At 37.7% G+C, this 19,504-nt stretch overlaps 1 protein-coding gene across 2 annotated transcripts in view; it reads right to left on the bottom strand.

Annotated features, from left to right (window-relative positions):
- mon2 (Mon2 homolog, regulator of endosome-to-Golgi trafficking) overlaps positions 1–19,504 on the bottom strand; it is a 583,018-nt gene that overhangs the window by 85,680 nt on the left and 477,834 nt on the right. The gene's annotated exons all lie outside the window — the stretch shown is intronic.

Here is a 19,504-nt window from a genome sequence, read left to right as displayed (position 1 = left end):
TTTGAGTCATGGGAATAGGAAGAAGTCTGAAGGATTGAGATCTGGCGAGTATGGGGGATGTTCAAGTTGCACCACCCCCATGCTTTGCAGTTTCATTTCAGGGTCGTACCTGAGACACCAGGTTTCAATCTCAGTGACAATACAGTTAAAGAAATTTGGTATCGCATCCGCTGTTTCGACAAAATCCTGTGAAGCCTCTAAACATGCCTGCTTCTGATCGTCAGTCAAGTGATGTCGCACAAGACGAAAATACGTTTTCCTCTTCCCTAACTTCTGGGTGACGATTTGTCGCACAGATTCATGGTTAATCTGCAGTTCATCCGCTATCATGCGCACAGTTAATCGCCGATCGTTTGTGTTTAATGTCCTCCTCACCTTCTCAATGTTTTCGTCACTGACGGCGGTTGCCGGTCGTCTGCCATGGGAGTTGTCAGAAACACTTTCCCGGCCTCCTCTAAAATGAGCGAACCACTCGTACACACACTTCAAGGACAGTGCTTGATCCTCATAAACACGTACCAGCATCGCATGCGTTTCTTTTGGTGTCTTGCCAAGCTTAAAACAAAACTGTACATTGATCTTTTGGTCGTTCATGTTCCTGTTCGCCGTTCAGAACCAATGCATTAAACATGCACTGTGTCAAACAGGTCTTACGCGGCACACACACGATGCTCAACTGAACAACGTTGGAAGCAGGTGGTCAAAACCTGCTGCTACGCAGGTGCAGTGTTGTGTGTCGCCAGTGTTGAAGGATCGACCGTTCTGACTTCATTCACCGAACTTTATTGTCACACATTGTAGATCAAATAGTGTATGCAGTCATGGTAGACCAACAGGTCCTGCTGCTCTTTTCTCAATTCACACACAATTCATCCAATCTTACTGCTTTTCCCACTTTCATTCGTCTGACAACTATTTTAACTTCTTCCATTATGGTTTCATTCTTGAATTCTGTCTCCTCACACACTGCCTCTATCATCTCATTTACACCCCTTCTTATATTCACCATCTCAGGTTTGGTTATTATCTCTCCTTTCCCTTTCACCTGCTTTGTGTAGACTCTTCTTTCTTTTAAGTCCATCTAGCATCCTTTTACCTATACACATCCTCTTCCAACTGTCACACAAATCCTTTTGAGCTTTAAGCACCTGAGTTAGGACCTGGTAATTTGCGTAAGCAACACGTTTTAATTCTGGAGGAAACATGAGATGCATCAGTTTCATTGTTCGTGACTGTTGTTGGTCATTGCTGTAGTAGACGTTTTATAACTGGCTCATTATCAAACTGGCACTTGAAACACAAGGTAAAGCCTCCTGGCAGACCTATCGCATGTTGTTTGACAGTTAGTGTACAGTACTAGTGGAATGCAGCAGACGGGCAGGAAGGGGAGAGAGGGGGCTGCTTCTTGTGACAGACTTGACTGAGCAAGTATGGTCAACAGCTAAACAAATCGGTACATTGTCAGTACATATTCCTACTGTTCGTCCATGAAGTGAATTCATTATCATCATGCCGCTGAAAATTCTAAATGGAAGTTAGCGACAACAAGAGGAGAAACGCGAGAGATTGTTCAGTGTTCATAGTTTTATGAATAAGGAAGTTGAGGACAGAAAGAATAAGACACACGAACAGTACAGAAGGGAGTTGTTGAAAGTCCAACAAAAAATAGCAGATGCAACAAAAGTGTTGTAGAGGATGGTCAAGAGAATTTTAATACAGCAAGTTGGCCATGCAGTTATAGTTGCGCAGCTGTGAGCTTGTATTCGGGAGGTAATGGGTTCCAATCCCACCATTTGCAACCCTGAAGATGGCTTACCGTAGTTTTACATTTTTACACCAGGCAAATGCTGCGATTGTACCTTAATTAAGGCCATAGCCACTACCTTCCCAATCCTAGCCCTTTCCCATGTAGAACAGCACAAGATTGAAGAAACTTCATTGGATACACCAGGACACAGAAAGGGAAAAGGCATGTAACAGATTTGTAACATTTTGACACACAATCCATGAATTTTACATTCTTCAGAAAACAACTCCATTAATAACTATACACGAGAACCTCGTTTATCTGGATTAAGTGGGACCGGAACTGATCCGGATTATGGATAATCCAGAAAAACCAAAGAAGAATACAGTACATGTTATATAATATATTAACATAAATTGTACAGCAATACATTTCTTCAATTGTACAATAAATATAAGAGCACTTTTCTTAGATTTACAACTCTGTTTTATACACTGAATTAATGTGTGAGCTTTATTTGTTTTACATTTGTATAGCATTTGTGTGAAGCACGATCACAAAGATGTTTTACTAACATCAGTTCTGCCTGTGTGGTTTGAGTCTGGGATTCTAAATAGGCCATCAGTTTGTCCAGCTGCATTTTTGCATCTCCATGAGTCATTGTTTCTTCTGATAGAGCGCCGGTTTCATCTTCCAATTCATCATCACTCTCATCATTACCTGCCAAGGAACATGAGGCAATAATTTATTCATCTGTCATTATGCCGTAGACTGAATTACAGTTGTTTTTCAACCAGTCATTTACGTCGTTCACATCTACGTTCAAGTATCTGGGAATGCGTGCAAATGTGTCAAGGAACTCAGAAGAGTCCACGGTTTCCCATTCTCAATTCCAGGTGAATGCCAGGATGGTACCTTTAATAGGTTGCGGCCAACTTACTTCCAACTCCTGTCCTTAACTATCCTTGGCGGAAATACATTCAAGAAGAATCAACCCCGTAAAATAAATGTGTACTAGTAAAAATAAATTTTTAATATTTTCAATCCAGATAAACTGGAGATCTGGATTAATGAGGGCCGGATAAATGAGGTTCTTGTGTATTGCGACCTGTGTCAGGAGAGAGGATTATTTTCTACGGTGGCTGCATCAGTTTGAGAAGTACTGTAAAAGAGTTAGGCTTCAACAGGAAGAAGATTAGAAATAATAAAAAGGTTTTCATCGAGGTTGCCTATATGGCAAAAGACCTGCACCAGGCCTCTCTGGAAACAACACGCCATGACATGACAGTTGTTATCATGTGAATAAATTTGTGGGTGAGTTGCTGCGGAATCTGCATGTACTTCCGACGACTGAAGGGTGATATCCAATAAGGAGATTAGCAGGCGACTCAAGGCGAGTACCTAAAACTTACTTACGAGTCCAAATGCACTGATCTATTACCACAAACAGATGATGACAACTGATAAAAATGTTCCTTTCTAAATATTGTATGGTAATCAGTGTAATTTCCACTTTGATTCACTTACTGTAGTATAGTACGTCAATTATCACAATTTTAAAAAATCTACATTTCTTAATACAATCATTGTCCAAATCGTTGGCTGAATGGTCAGCGTACTGGCCTGCTGTTCAGATGGTTCCGGGTTCGATTCCCGGTCGGATCGGGTCAGGAATTTTAACCTTCACTGGTTAATTCCAATGGCTCGAGGGCTGGGTGTTTGTGCTGTCACTAACATCGCTACAACTCGTACAACACACATAACACTAACCTCCACCACAATAACACGCAGTTACCTACACATGGCAGATGCCACCCACCCTCATCACAGGGTCTGCCTTACACACTTGGCTAGAAATAGCCACATGAAATTAAAAAATACTATCATTTAAGAAAATATCTTGTTATTCTCATGCCTTTCATTCCTTCAAACCAATTCCCTCAAAATATCATAAGCGCTACAAAAGCTATCGTAAAAGGACAAATTTGTTACTCGACAACAACTGGCAAACAATCATAAGCGACAGTCATAACATTAAAATAAAATTAAAAGAAATTGAAAGTTAAAAATGAAATTAATATAAAATTTGTGGAAGCAACTTAAATAATCTCTTACATGTAGCGTAACATAATTACAATGCAGTCATTTAGAAATTCACCCAAAATTTGTAAAATATACCTAACCCAAAATTTACAAAATATTCCATTACAAGCAGTGTACCAAAAGAACAGTCACAAGGCAATCATATACAAATTCACACACACAACTTAAAATATTTCCAATGCCATAACACTGAGACTTACAGTAGAGCAAGTAGTACAATGACCTGATTATTTTAAACATGTTGGTTCAATCTTGTCCCTATTGACTTATATTCAATTTCTATGAAACACTTTTCCGCCTTGTCAATACTTAACATTTTATTATAATTATCTACCGTACATGTTTAGAGAGCTACTACTCTCTTCTTCAGCAGTGCCAAAACATCAAATTAAATCCTTGGACTTGATATATTTGTACAATACACTCTCAACTAAACAAATTACACATCAATCTTGAAATAGTTAAAGTATTTCTTTGTGTCTAAACTGTTCACTTACACTTACTATATCATTTAGTAAAAACTTTAAAAATAGAATAATTATCATTTCATAAAATGAACAAAACCTGTTAAGTTAGTCACTATATGATAAACTTTAAAATAATTTCTGCTCTGTTCCTGAAATTTCTCCTTTCTTCAAGTCGTTATTTACACCTAAGAAAAGAAAAACATTATATTTACATTTCTAGTCTGTAATTCAAATATCTCATTTATTCCAATAATTGTCAATTAACATACTGCTATAGTTCAGAGCCTTTCATATAAATCAGAATTTCTCCTTTTAATCCCGCCCGACCATGAGAGCCATATTTAACTGGCAAGTTCCTTTCATATAAACAACCAACAAACCAAATTTAGAGACATTTTTTACAAAAAAAAAAAAAAAAAAAGACGACAACACAGATGACGAGAGAATTTTATTTTACTTACTTCAGTTTCAGCTGGGACCAAATTTGTCAAAATTAAAAAGTCATTACACTTGTCTGAACCAAACAAACATGTTCTTGCTCCTCTGCTTGCTGACAATGACCTTACGAGGTGAGCTGCTACTTGTCACTATGCTGCCGATTATGTAATGTAATGTAGGGGAGGGTGAGCGTGTCAATGATGGGAACTATTTCTTTCGCTCTCCCTCTCTCTTTCTTCCTTATGTGACTGTATGCTAATTTGTACATCACATTTTCTTCATTCAGCGGTTCATTTAAATTATTCTCATTATTGCTTCTCTGGTCTACATATATACATATTTTCTCTAGAACGTCCATTAATTTTCATTTCGTTGTTGTGTGCAGTATTTCCATATCGTTACCAATTTCCATAAAATTATGATTGTACCACCCATTGCTGAGAACCTTTTGTGTCTTAATGCATTCACGTGCTCCTTGTATTTTGTCTCTAAACTCCTTCCCGATTGTCCTATATATTTCTTTTCACAATATTGGCACTTGATGCAATATACTCCTGATTTATTGAACTTACTGGACCTATTAACCTTATGTGAACTGAATAAAATTCTCTTATTATTGTTGTTTGTCTTCAATGCAATGTCAATGCCCTTTTTGCTAAAAATATTTTTTATTCCATATGAGTGTATATTGAGGAATGTTATTACCGCCACATTCATCCTTCCTCTCTTTTCTTTTTGCAAAGTTGATCTGTGTTTATTTATTAACTTTCTCTTTATTTTGTCTACATATTTCTTTGAATATCCATTTCACTTTGCAATCTCATATATTGTTTTCATATCTTTTTTGAAAGCATGTCTTTTTAAGGGGAATTTAAGGCCCTTACTGGTCATACTGTAAAATGTTGCTTTTATCTGCTGCCCTGAATGGTTGGAGTCCTTCCTAATAATAGTGCTAGTAGCTGCTTCTTTTCTAAAAACCTGGTACTCTTAATTCCCTAATATTTCTCGTTATTTTGACGTCTAAATAGTTCAGCAATCCTCCTTCCACCACACCATTGTAAATTTGATATCTTTGTCTATTTCGTTCACCCTTCTTAATACTTCTACCGGACCTATTTCTTGTTCATCTATAATAATGAATATGTTGTCCACATATCTCACCCATTTGATTAATCCTTTAATTTTCTCAATTATTTTATTTGATTCCAAATAGTCCATGTAAATATTCGCCAGAATACCAAACGCCAGGGAACCCACTGCCAACTCCTTCTCCTGTTGGTATGTTTTGTTATCAAATCCGAAATAGTTATTCTCTAATGTGTATGCTAACAAATTGATAAATTTTTCAATCTCTATTTTACTTAACCCGCTATGTTCTGTTAAATTCCTTCTATCAATATTTATTGCTTTGGAGATGATGATGTTGGGTGACATGTCTTTAATATTATTATTAAATGAAAAGTGCACAATGTGCAAAAACAATTTTTGTACAGATGGTCAACTATGCTAATGCCATTCTTATTATTGAGGTTGTCCGACTCGTTGGCTGAATGGTCAGCGTACTGGCCTTCGGTTCAGAGGGTCCCGGGTTCAATTCCTGGCCGGGTTGGGGATTTTAACCTTAATTGGTTAATTCCAATGGCACGGGGGCTAGGTGTACGCGTTGTCTTCATCATCATTTCATCCTCATCACGACGCGCAGGTCACCTACGGGAGTCAAATAGAAAGACCTGCACCTGGCGAGCAAGTGTGTTTAATGTACTCATATCCATGTACACTCAATAGGTTTTAGTTTATTGTAACCATCACCACCACATTTAATCACAAATATTTTAACATAACAATACTGCAATATATTTTACTTCCATTCTTCATCAGATATCCGGATGATCTAACGTAACATCTTTGTAATTTTGTCTAATGACTATAAATGTTATATACTAGCTGATGATGGCCATGAAAGGCCGAAACCGGTACCAGTGTAATAATTCATTCACAATAAATAAGTATTGATCGGTGGAACACTTTTCTTCTCTATACATTGAATCCAATCAATACGGAAAATGAAGCTTATAAATAATAAAATGCTCTTTCTTTGACGTGGATATTGTAGGATGTTAGAATAGTTTGGAGGGTGACTCCAAGGTACTTGAATTTCGGCACAACTTCTAGAGGTTAATTGTGCATGGTTATTGTGTTTTTAGGTGCATGTTTTCCTCCTTTCCTAAAGGTCATTTGTTTAGTTTTGTTGTGGTTTATTTGCAAACCGTTTTTTTCTGACCATGATGTGAGCCTGTTGAGGACCTCTTGGAGCTCTTCTATGTTTTCTGAGCCTATTGCCACATCATCTATGTAAAGTATAAGCAATGCTGAGGTATCTATGATTATTTCTGTGATGTCTGCTGTCATGATGTTGAATAAAATTGGGCTGATTGGGTCACCTTGTAGGACTCCGTTTGTTTGGGTTACGTTTTTGGATAGGGTTATGTTGTCTGATATTTGGACATAGTTATATTTGAGGATATTCGAGATTATGATTGCTATCGGATGTGCAGCCCCTATTAGGTAATTGAGTTTCCGGACGAGTGTTGCTCTATCAACCAGGTCAAAAGGCTTACGATAGTCTACGAAGACTACAAAATATTAAAGACATTTAATAATATCTTTAACTAGCAAGATACCCGTGCTTCGCTACGGTATTATACTGAAATTTAGAATTGAAGGCTTATTTTTTATATAATCCGCCGAAATTTTCAATCTGATTTGTTTTCTAATAGATTACGGCAAGTTTCCTCCCATTTTTCAATCTTTCTTTCCAGCAATCGATTTTGGACTTCCCGGACTAGGTCCAGGTATTCCACCCGGTCAGTTGGGTCCCTAAATCTTTGCCATCTTTTCCTATAAGCATTTTTAATATGGTCAAATCCTGAAGGAGATCCAGCGTGGTGTCGTCTTAGGTGCCTTGGCGATACTGAACCCACAGCTGGACTGCATTCTTAGTCATTACCCATCCAGGACCCATTTCCAGCGCGGTCTGCACATTTGACGACGGTCCAGAACATTATTATTATTATTATTATTATTATTATTATTATACATTATTACTAGCAAGATACCCATGCTTCGCTACAATATTATACTGAAATTTAGAATTGAATGCTTACTTTTTTACATATAATCCGCCGAAATTTTTGATCTGATTTGTTTTCTAATAGATTACGGCAAGTTTCCTCCCATTTTTCAATCTTTCTTTCCAGCAATCGATTTCGTACTTCCCGCGCTAGGTCCAGGTATTCCACACGGTCGGTTGGGTCCCTAAATCTTTGCCATTTTTCCTATAAGCATTTTTAATATGGATCAAATCCTGAAGGAGATCCAGCGTGGTGTCGTCTTGGGTGCCTTGGCGATACTGAACCCGCGGCCGGACTGCATTCTTAGTCATTACCCGTCCAGGACCCGTTTCCAGCGCGGTCCGCACATTTGACGACGGCCCAGAACATTATTATTATTATATATTATTATTATTATTATTATTATTATTATTATTGTTATTATTATTATTATTATTATTATTATTATTATTATTATTATTATTATATGTTCTGGACCCCACAGCAAGATGCAAGACCGCTACTTGGCGGTAAATTACATCTGCTGCCATTGTCATTGTTGAGAATGTGACCAGCACCATTGTGGCGCGTAGGCAAGTGTGCGGGATTTCTGGCGATACGAATGACACTTCCATGCATTATTGACCTTATTATAGAGGTGAACAATTGGACGGTCAATCTCATTCCTATCGTTTATTTCAAATGTGTTTAAATTTTTATTTATATGCCAGGAGAATCTACTGTAATCTAAGAACGTTCTCCGAAGGAAAAGATGGCCCTTGAAAAGAACCCAGGAAAGATTAAAAATGATCGGTTTATGATCAGAATAAGTACATCGAAGATCTACAGCCTGTTTCCTGTCATTCGACAGGGTCAGGAATGGAATGAATAAAGCACCCATCTAGCGGCGACAATAGGTATTATGCCGGCTGCCGAAACCTGTCATACTCCTCTGGGGCAATGATTAATGAATGACAAATGAAATGAAATTATACTGGACAGTGTTGCTGGAATGAATGACAGGGAAAACCAGAGTTTCCGGAGAAAAACCTGTCCCGCCTCCATTTTGTTAAGCACGAATGTCACATGGAGAGACCGAGATTTGAACCACGGAACCCAGCTGTGAGAGGCCGGCACACTGCCGCCTGAGCAACAGAGGCTCCTTATAAATACATTATGAAGAGTAAAATCAATTGGTCTCACACCCCACCGCCGTTAAGTTCATTTACTCCCCTCCTCCCCAAAAAACCTAAAAGAAGGCGTGTTTCTTTATGTTTAAAAGAGATTCCAAACACCAATGTTCACGTCTATTACCTTCAGTTTTGAAAGAAAGATAATTCACTTTTTTTCACTTTCACACTCCCCCCCCCCCAAGTGAATTTTCCGGCAAAAAATACTTGTTTCTTTAATAGTAAAGGATCTTCTAAATACCAATTATCACGACTCTAACTTCTTTAGTTTTTGATTTATATGTCCTCATGAAAGGAATTCAATTCCTTTTTCACTCCCGCCCCCAAGATGATCCCCCCCCCAAAACGGGTTTTTCTTTGTTTTTAAAGGAGAATCAAATATCAATTTTCATGTCTGTAGGCCCTAACAACTTTAGTTTTTATTAGATGTAAGTATTCTCATACAATTAAGTCAATTAATTTTAAATTCTTTCACCTCCTCCCCTCCCATTCTTAGGATTTTCCGAGAATAGGTGTTTCTTAACTTTTAAAGCAGATTCCAAATATCAAATTTCATGACTGTAACATCTTCATTTTTTGAGGTAACAGTAACCTAATTAAAAGAATTCAACACCATTTTCAGTCACTTTTACCACCCCCCCCCCCCACGTCCACCCAAGTGGTATTTCCGAAAACTAAAAATTCACGTTTCTTTATTTCTAATAGAGATCAAAATACCATTTGTCACTTCTGTAACATGCTAAGTTTTTTGAGATATACTGTATAAATTCTCATTTTAAAATTTTACCCCCTTTTTAGTTCCCCTTAAGAGGAGTTTCCAAAAACAAATCACCTATGTTTCTTTACATTTACAGGAGATTCTAAATACCACTTTTTGCGTCTGTAACATTCTATGTTTCTCAGATATTCTGTAGATGTAGTCTTTCAAAAACTTCACCCCAATTTGTCACTCCTGTTTAACCGCCATTAATTGGATTTTCCAAAAAAAAAAAACGTGTTTTTTTTATTTGAAAGGAGATCCCATATACAATTTTTTAGTTCTTTAATATCTTCAGTTTCTGAGATATATGTATCCTCATTAAAGGCATTCAACCCATTATTCACCGTTTTAACCCCTCCTCTTGGGATTTACAGAAAGGAAAAAAAGTGTTCCTTTATCTTTAAAGCAGATTCTAAATATCAATTTTTACATGTGCAAACTTTTAAAGTTTTGAGATGTAGATACACTCATTTTAAAGATCCAACCACTTTTCACCCCCCCCCCCCACTATTTGGATTTTCCAACAGCAAAAAAAGTGTTTCTTTATCCTTAAAGGAGATCCCAAATACCAATTTTCAGGTCCGTAATATCTTCAGTTTCAGAGATCTAAGTATCCTCATTAAAGGCATTCAACCCCTGTTTCACCCCTCCTATTGGGATTTTTTGAAAACAAAAAGTACATGGTTTTTTATTTTTAAAGGAGATTCTAAATACCAATTTTTACATCTGTAAACTTTCAAAATTTTGAGATATAGATATGCTCATTTTAAAAATTCACCCCCCTTTTCACCCCCACCCCATTAATTGGATTTTCCAAAAACAACAAAATACGTGTTTCTTTATTTTTGAAGGAGATCCCAAATCCAATTTTCAGGTCTGTAATATCTTCAGTTTCTGAGATGTAAGTATCCTCATTAAAGGCATTCTACCCCCTTTTCACCCCTTTTCACCCCTCTTATTGGGATTTTCCGAAAACAAAAAAAATACGTGTTTCTTTATTTTTAATGAAGATTCGAAATACCAATTTTTACATCTGTAAACTTTCAAAATTTTGAGATATAGATACGCTCTTTTTAAAAATTCACCCCCCTTTTCACCCTCCCATTAATTGGATTTTCCAAAAACAAATACTATGTGTTTAATTTTTAAAAGAGATCAAAAGTACCAATTTTCAGGTGTGTAATATCTTCAGTTTCTGAGATATAAGTACCGGTATCCTGATTAAAGGCATTCAACCCCTTTTCACCATTTTTCACCCCTCCTATTGGGATTTTCTGAAAACAAAGAAATACGTGTTTCCTTATTTTTAAAGAAGATTCTAAATACCAATTTTTACATCTGTACACCTCTAAAGTTTTGAGATATAGATCCCCTCATTTTAAAATTTCACCCCCCCTTTTCACCCCCTTAGCGACGGAATATCCAAAACTCCTCTCTTAGCGAGCACCTACGTCTTAATATGAATGTATCCCCAAAATTTCTTTTCTTTATGTCCAATAGTTCTGGCTCGGCGATGATGAATCAGTCAGGACAAGTTATTATATATATATATATATATTGAGACTATGAATTGTGTAATTTTCCTTCATTTAAATATACCTTGTTCTGATAGAGAAATCGCTTCTATTACTGACTATTGCCTCTGTTGTGAATTTAAAAAGCTTCCTTAAGAATACTGGTGTAAATTTGGCTAAACCGCATGTCGGTCTATTTCTATAGTTACTATCGGTCTTATGGGAATTTCTTGCTTATGGATTTTGGGCAATGCCCTCATAGTGGGCATTCCGGGTTCATATTTATTAGACTATTCGCGTCCTTGGAGTCTAAAACAAATCCTACTTCTTTCAACATCTTATTCAAATTCTTTTGAACTATATTTGTCGGATCTTTCTTAATTAAACTGAACTTGCCATTCCTTAGAAGCTCCTCTGTTTTATCAATATATTCTTGTTTATTCATTAGAACAATCATATTACCCTTATCCGCTTTGGTTACTGAAATGCTGTTGCTTTCAATTTTCCCTTTTGATACCTTAATTTTCTTATTTATTATGATCGCTTCCTTTTCATTGTACTCTACTACCTTAGACAATATTTTTTCCCCACTTCATGCTTTGTCGCTTCTTGCTCCTGAAATTCCACTTTGGAGGGAAGGGAATCAGAGGGATTTTGCGAATAAGGGGTGTAAGGAAATTAGGGAAGATTTGTCAGAGGACCTCCTAAGTGCTGGTGTCAATGACAATAACACTGTGGTGATTGATTCTCTTGTACAGTAGATGCTTCATAAGTTGAAAAGGAATTTTTCTTTTTTCTTTTTGTGAAGGTGGTGGAGGCTGTTTGGTGGATGAGGATTCTTTGAAGAAGATATATGATGTTCTGGATGTTAGTGTAGGTGAGGAGATTAATTTTACGTCGCTGATGTGTCAGAATGGTGACTGTACCATTATTAGATAATAAATCTAAAAGCATGTTCTGGATTCCAATGTAAACACAGTTATGAAACTGGAAGTTAACTCTCAAAAGTGAGTAATATATCGAACAGGATATTTACTAGCCAAGTGAATAATAATATTATGAATCTACAAAGGGAGACAGTAAACTATGCAGAAGAAAGAAAGAACAACAACTTTATGTTATTACTCACTGTTAATGAGATGGCTGAGCTTGTTCCCTCTTGCAGAGTTCCTGGATATCTGGCTCAATATTAGTCAAATTCAGACCAAGGTTGGCATATACATCAAGTTGGTTTCTGTAGTTTGTTTTTGTTCGAAGAAGCAATGAAAATCCTTTCTCACATAGATAGGTTATAGAAAACTGCAGGACGATATTGAATGCTTCTTCAAATGATTTCGGGATATTCCCTTCTCGCTGAAGGACAGATCCAGAATTGAGGCAAACAACTATTACAGAATTGCATTTTTAGCTGACAGTCACTTGAAAGCACAATTTACTCTTCTTTCATCGATAACAAAAAGTCATTCTCGTAACCCTAAGCCTCAAAATGGATTGCAAATCCACATAAATTTCTCACAAAATGTACTTGGAAAATATGTTTTAAATTTTTGTTTTGCAATTTTAAGGTGGTTGCAAACCCTTTCAAGAAACTCAGAATTGACACAAATATAATTCTCCAATTACAATTATTCCGATGTATGTAAAGGTGCAAATTTCCTGTTGTATGTAACTAGGCTTAACCCATAAACCAGTTTTTTCTTGTTTGCATCAAGAACAGTTAAAGGTTTCCCTGAAGAGACAGCCTTAGTTCATTAAAAAAATAAAAAAAACCTGAAAGGTAGGATGATGCTAGTACCCATGCTTTATCAGCAATGAGTGACATAAAATCTGAATCATGTTCACTTAAAATCACTAAAACTTTGAGCCTTAACTGAAATTTGTCTGTCTGCCTGTCTGTCTGGTCATCAGCCCAGAGGCTGGTTGGATCTGCAAATAGCACCACCACAGGCTGCGAGGTTATAGAAAAACAGCAAAAACAAATGACAGTGCCAAAATGATGCATATTAGGCAAGATGAGGAATGAGATAGTTAGCCATGCTTTCCTCACTGGGCCAGAAAGTACTATTGCAGCACAAATGACCCTATGACCAACACTTTTCATAACACTCAGACACACTAGTTGTACTCCGAAAGTCCTTACTAAGCACCACAAATACCTCAGCAGCTTTGATATCATCATAGCCATACACGAGACTCGGACTTCGGTAGAAGCTACATTTTACTCTGGCCTGTGCCAAGCAACAGATGCAAAAGTACTGCATCCATCAAGAAATGGCAACAGGTGGTTAATTAAAGTAACCTTACTAATACAGTCAAACCTGCCCAAACGGATACGTTTATTCAGCGGGCAACACATTATATGGACATGTTTCCATGGAACCTATTTTATTTTACATAAAACACATGTTAAATAAGCCTCATTTAAGTGGACATCTCAAAATCTGGACAACAGACATGGCCATTAGTCTCATCCACTTGTCTTAAGGGGACACTTTACGCGTTCCAGGACACTTCCTTTACACAAAGCTATGTCATTCTTTCTCATAATATCATTCTGCACACATACGGGAATTCCTTTGAATATTTGTATTATTGAGCGTCCAAGGAAAAGACAGGTGAAGCGTGCATAGGAATGCTGAAGTAGTGGGGAAGTTAATTGCTCTGTACAGGGCTCTTTTCAAACCTCTTGTTAGGGTCATCTTGCGTTTGAATTAGTGCACATTCTGAGAATTCTAGTTGCTCGGGAATGCTACCAGTGACTGCTTACTCACAAGTTACCAAGGGATTTGGCAGGATATCTTACATCATTCTATTCACAACTCAGATTGTCGCTGATAAGGTCAAGTTATACTTGACAAGGAAGAGACTTTCACGTGCTGATTCTTGAGGCGGAAATACCACAACATTTCAATCGCCCAGCAAGCACGAGTAGGAGGGACAAGCGTGTTTAGATCTGGAGACAAGAAAAAATGTAATGCAGAAGGACTTTCAGTGAGAAAAGCCCCTTAAAAAATTAAACTGCGGGAAAACACAATTGTGAAGAATAAAAATGATATTTTAAGTGAGTGGGAGGAAAATAGGAGCTGCGGAATGAAAATAAAATGGGAGTAAGTTTTTGCAGAAGTGAACATTGTGGTACATGTGTAGTTCAAAAGTGTTCAAGCAAAGAAAGAAACTGTGAGTGAGCAGGCCAATGTTACAAGAAAAAGCAGGAGAAATCGCATGAAAGTTGAGGCTAACTGAATAAAGAATTTGTGTGTCATGCCAGGTCGTTACAGTATTCCCTTTTCAGGAATATTGCAGTAAAGAAAAATGTGCTAAATTTGTACATCCAGCCGAATGATAACTTTCCAAAGCTGTAATGAATGTAAAGGCTGTAAAATCACTCCCAGGCAAATATTTAGTTAGAAATGATTTAGAATAATCAAAATAAAGATGTATGCTTATATTTAAGGTGGATGTTCTTTGCTGTTAAAATGACCGATTAGTTCTTACAACCTTGTTTTAGCAGACATCTTGTGACGGACATTTTTCCATGGAATCGACGGTGTCAGCAGAAGGGAGGTTCAACTGCACTTTGACCCTGGAAAGCCATCAGATTTAAGAATGAAGCAAAGGGTGTGTGTATTCACTACCCATTTCATCATACAATACAGAAAATAACCTGTTATTTAACCCAAATGAACCCATAAGTGGACTGATATGTGCTCTATCTTTCATAAGAGTCTGGTCCGCTGGGCTAAAAGATCTCGTATAACAAAATATCTGACGGCTGTTGGCTGTAGGTGAAAGCATTTGCCATTGAAACTTTAATACTGATACCTCAAATGTATTCTTACGCATCCGAATGTTTATTTTCTGACATTTTTACTCTCTCTGTTGTTTGTTTTTCCAAGTGAATTTATGTAATTATGATCGGTCGATTGATGTTCGTCGTGAAGATGGCTTTGAAGACACGTGTGTGAGGAGGAAAAGCTCAGTAATAACAAAATTCAAACTTTGCTAGATGTTTTAGTATCCAGTTTCAGCGCTGATAGGGAGAAGTTCCTTTTGACCCTGTGTGTGCATTATCACATGATTCATCCGATCGCGAAAGTGATGTTAACAAAGAGGGTGAGCAGCATGTTGAGTGGAACTGGATGCATGAATAGAATTTTCCAGTTATTCATAACTTTTCGGGAACACGTAATGAACCTTAGCAATGATATCTACAAAAATGTAATTAGGGAATTTGTTTTCAGATGACACTACAGTACAGTACATTGCAGATGAAACCAATAGGCAAGTCGGTGTTGATCTTGGATTTTCACTGATGAACTTGCATGAAATAAATGTGTATACTGCTCTTTGCATTCTTACTGGAACTAGTACATAAGCCTACAACTCACAGCTACTGGTGCAAAGACATCCATGTTCGGTTCCTCTAGCTGAGTAGGCCTAGATATTTTACATTATCTATACTTGTTGTTCAGTTAGTATATTGGGATGAATTTTCTAAACACAGTGGAACCTTGATTCTCTGCGTTTGGAGGGACCACGGAAATATAATACGGGAAAATGGAAAATCCAGGAACAAATTAAAACTATCAACAATTTGGCTAAACATCACAATAATGAAATATGTATAATTATAATCTTACAAATACTCCTAAACCAAATCAAACTTCGGCCCTAATGGGCCTTGGCCTACCAAGTGACTACTGCTCAGCCTGAAGGCCTGCAGATTACGATGTGATGCATGGTCAGTGTGACGAGTCCCCTCGACCGTTGTAGTTGGCTCTCTATTATAGACTGGGATCATCACTTCACTGTTAGATAGCTCCTCAATTAACAGTAATCACGCAGGCTGAGTGGACCTAGAACCAGCCTTCATATCTAGGTAAAAATACCTGATCTGGCTGGGTATCGAATTTAGGAATTCCAGGTGAAAGACAGGCAAGCTAGACCATGGGGCCGGCTTCAGACATTAATTACACGAGTTCAAAATCTTAATAATTTACGTTCAGTTTACCAGGAAACTTTGTTAACTTCCCGTGAAAACTTCCTTCAGGTCAGCAACTTTGACTCATTGAGAATTGATCACAAGTAGTTTTTAATTCTTTAATGTAATGAAATAAACCACATCTGATACAAAAAGCGCTCAACAAGATAGCAAAGTCCCTTTTTATTTTCTTCCATTCTAATTATGTCACCAGTATACTGTATGTGGAGCCTCCGTGGCTCAGATGGCAGCGCGTCGGCCTCTCACCACTGGATACCGTGGTTCAAATCCCGGTGACTCCATGTGAGATTTGTGATGGACAAAGCGGAGGCGGGACAGGTTTTTCCCCGGGTGCTCCGGTTTTCCCTGTCATCTTTCATTCCAGTAACACTCTCCATTATCATTTCATAGCATTTATCACTCATTAATAAATCACCTTGGGAGTGGCGACCCTCTTGTAATAATAGCCTATATATGTTTCATTCATTACATCCCTGACCCGGTCAATGACTGGAAAACAGGTTGTAGGTTTTCATATACTGTATGTGGTAGGTTACTGGAAGTCTTGTAATACGTAAATTAAGCCTACATGGCTTTTAAGGTTATGTTGAACTCAAGAATATGGTTTTGAATGTAAGTATTGAATCTCAAAAGTTCTCGAATGTATCATATTCTGCCTGTCACCAGTCACAAGCAAATTAAAAAGAGAAAAAAATCAACAAAACCTCAGAGATTTTGGTTTATTCATGACCTTGAGCTCAGCCGGAAAGCACTTTGAGACTCTCGCTGTACAAGGCAGTATGAGTGGGAAATTATAAAAGCTCTTTAAATGTTGCACTGCACATATAAAATGATTATGGGTTTTAGAAGGACATTTTAAAATAAAAAAACATAAACATACAAATTCCTGTCTTATATTTCGACCAAAACAGTATTAGGCAATCCCAAGACCTTCCATGGCTTTATATACGTAAAGTGCAATATCTGTTTGGGTCTCAAGAACATAATTGTATCTGATCATATTAAAATACTAGATTTGTGTTAGGAAGGAGCAATTCTGATTCCTGTCTGAAAGCCCAGTGACTATATAGCACCCTGAGGGAGGTGCTGAAAAGCTGCTCAGCGACACAACCGAAAAAACATCAAAAATAAATGTCTAACCTGGACATAATGTAGATGTTTTACAAGAACGAACATCTGACGAAACTCGCTCCGTCTTCAAGTAGAGCTGCCAAAATACACTCTGTCTCCTTCCAACTATTGTGGCCATTCTGCTTTATGATTTCTGAGGATTTCCTAAATAATAACAGTCGAGTCTGCCCCTGTGGTGTAGTGGTTAGTGTGATTAGCGGCCACCCCGAGAGGCCTGGGTTTGATTCCCACCTGAGCCAAACTCAAAGTGTTTTTTTGTGGATTCCCACTTCTTCTACAGGCAAATGCTGGGATGGTATCAAACTTAAGGCCATGGCCACTTGCTTCCTTCTTCCTTGTCTATCCTTTCCAATGTTCCCATCTCCCAACAAGGCCCAGTTGTATTATTAAGGAAAAGCATATCCATCGAACAAAATACCAGTTTTATAGCAAAACAAAAAATGTCCATGAATTAAAATGCCAATTTTCTTGCAAAACACATAGTGTTGTTAAGTAAAAATATATCCATGCGATAAAATACTAGTTCTTATAACAAAGCATGTTGTACTATGATGTATCCATGAAACAAAATACAAAATGACCAAGACCATATCATCTGCTTCCAAACTTAAGGAATAAGACTCCACTCACAGCTGCACATACTTACCTCTGTATACACAATCGGAAGTTGTTAACAATGGAAGCTTTTTATCACACACACGCACGCGCACGCACACACACACACACACACGGGAACGGCCTACGAATGGGAAGGAAGTGGCCGTGGCCTTAATTAAGGTATAGCCCCAGCATTTGCCTGGTGTGAAAATGAGAAACCACGGTAAACCATTTTCAGGGCTGCTGACAGTAGGGTTCGAACCCCCTAACTCCCGAATGCAAGCTCACAGCTGCGCCCCCCCCCCCCCCCCCCCCCCGCACGGCCAACTCGCCTGATCCAATTCATATCCAAAGCTACTTCCTTGACTTTATAAATAACCCCACTATGCCCGCCTTTAAAGGCTTGAGCTCCATCTGTACAGAAACCCACACATTTTCCCCACAGAGTCCCTTTGTCTCCCATGTAACTCTCTCGAGAGTGAAATATTTCTTCTCTAGTTGTGTGGGTTGGCAAAGTATCAAAATATCATCAGGTATGTCATCACCATGTGCATAAGTAATGTGGCACATGAACTGTGCTTCATTTGTAACATCAGTAGTTTTGTCTATTTGTGAAACATAATAAACACTCTTCTTAACACTTTACATTAACTGAGATTTTACGTTCCCTGCCATATTGTTACTTCTACAGTGTCATTTGAAAGAGGAATCAAATCAATATCTGTAAGGAATTTATTGCCAAACATAGTTTTCAGATCAGATGTAAGGCTTTTCAGGCGTTTGCTCTATTAACCAGCGTTTCATCTTAGGTCTGACATTAGACTCATACAGAGTGGGATGTGTCAGACCCTACCCACTGACGCTGGGGTGTATGCAGGTGAACTTATCAGAAGCCCATTATAAGAGGCACAGTCTGATAACTGCATACGGGAGATAAATCTCCACAACGGAATTGTTGCCCACCTCGCAATTCCAAATGGAAACATAGTTTTCACCATAGCTTTTATTGGTGAAAAAAGTAAATCTTCCCTGAATGAATGAGGTTTCCCTGTTTTGGCTATGCATAAACTCAAGAGATAGGATGCTTCCAGAATCAATTCCATGGCCGGAACTTTATATTTCCTATAATTTTGTGTTCCCAATTGTTGCTGGAAAAATTCTATTGGATTACCTTTTACATCATAATGCTTTGCTTCTAAATGACTTCAGAGTTTTGTAGGTTTCATAACTTGTTCCACAACACTTCATATCACAGAACATGATGTGGTTTCTGTCTGCTTTCATCACTGCACTAAGCAAATCCTAATTAGAAATATGAACTGTCAAATTTCCTACTGTATTTCTTTTCTTTGAACTGCTTGCTTCGACTTTAATAGCAGATGTATCACATTACGTACATTTCATTACAACACAGGTTTCTCAGTTACATTTAGCCTCACCTATAT

Source organism: Anabrus simplex, chromosome 2, assembly GCF_040414725.1.
Source record: "Anabrus simplex isolate iqAnaSimp1 chromosome 2, ASM4041472v1, whole genome shotgun sequence".
Taxonomy (NCBI): Eukaryota; Metazoa; Arthropoda; class Insecta; order Orthoptera; family Tettigoniidae; genus Anabrus; species Anabrus simplex.
The sequence above is the reverse complement of the archived record's forward strand: the minus strand, read 5'-3'. Positions and strand labels throughout refer to the sequence as shown.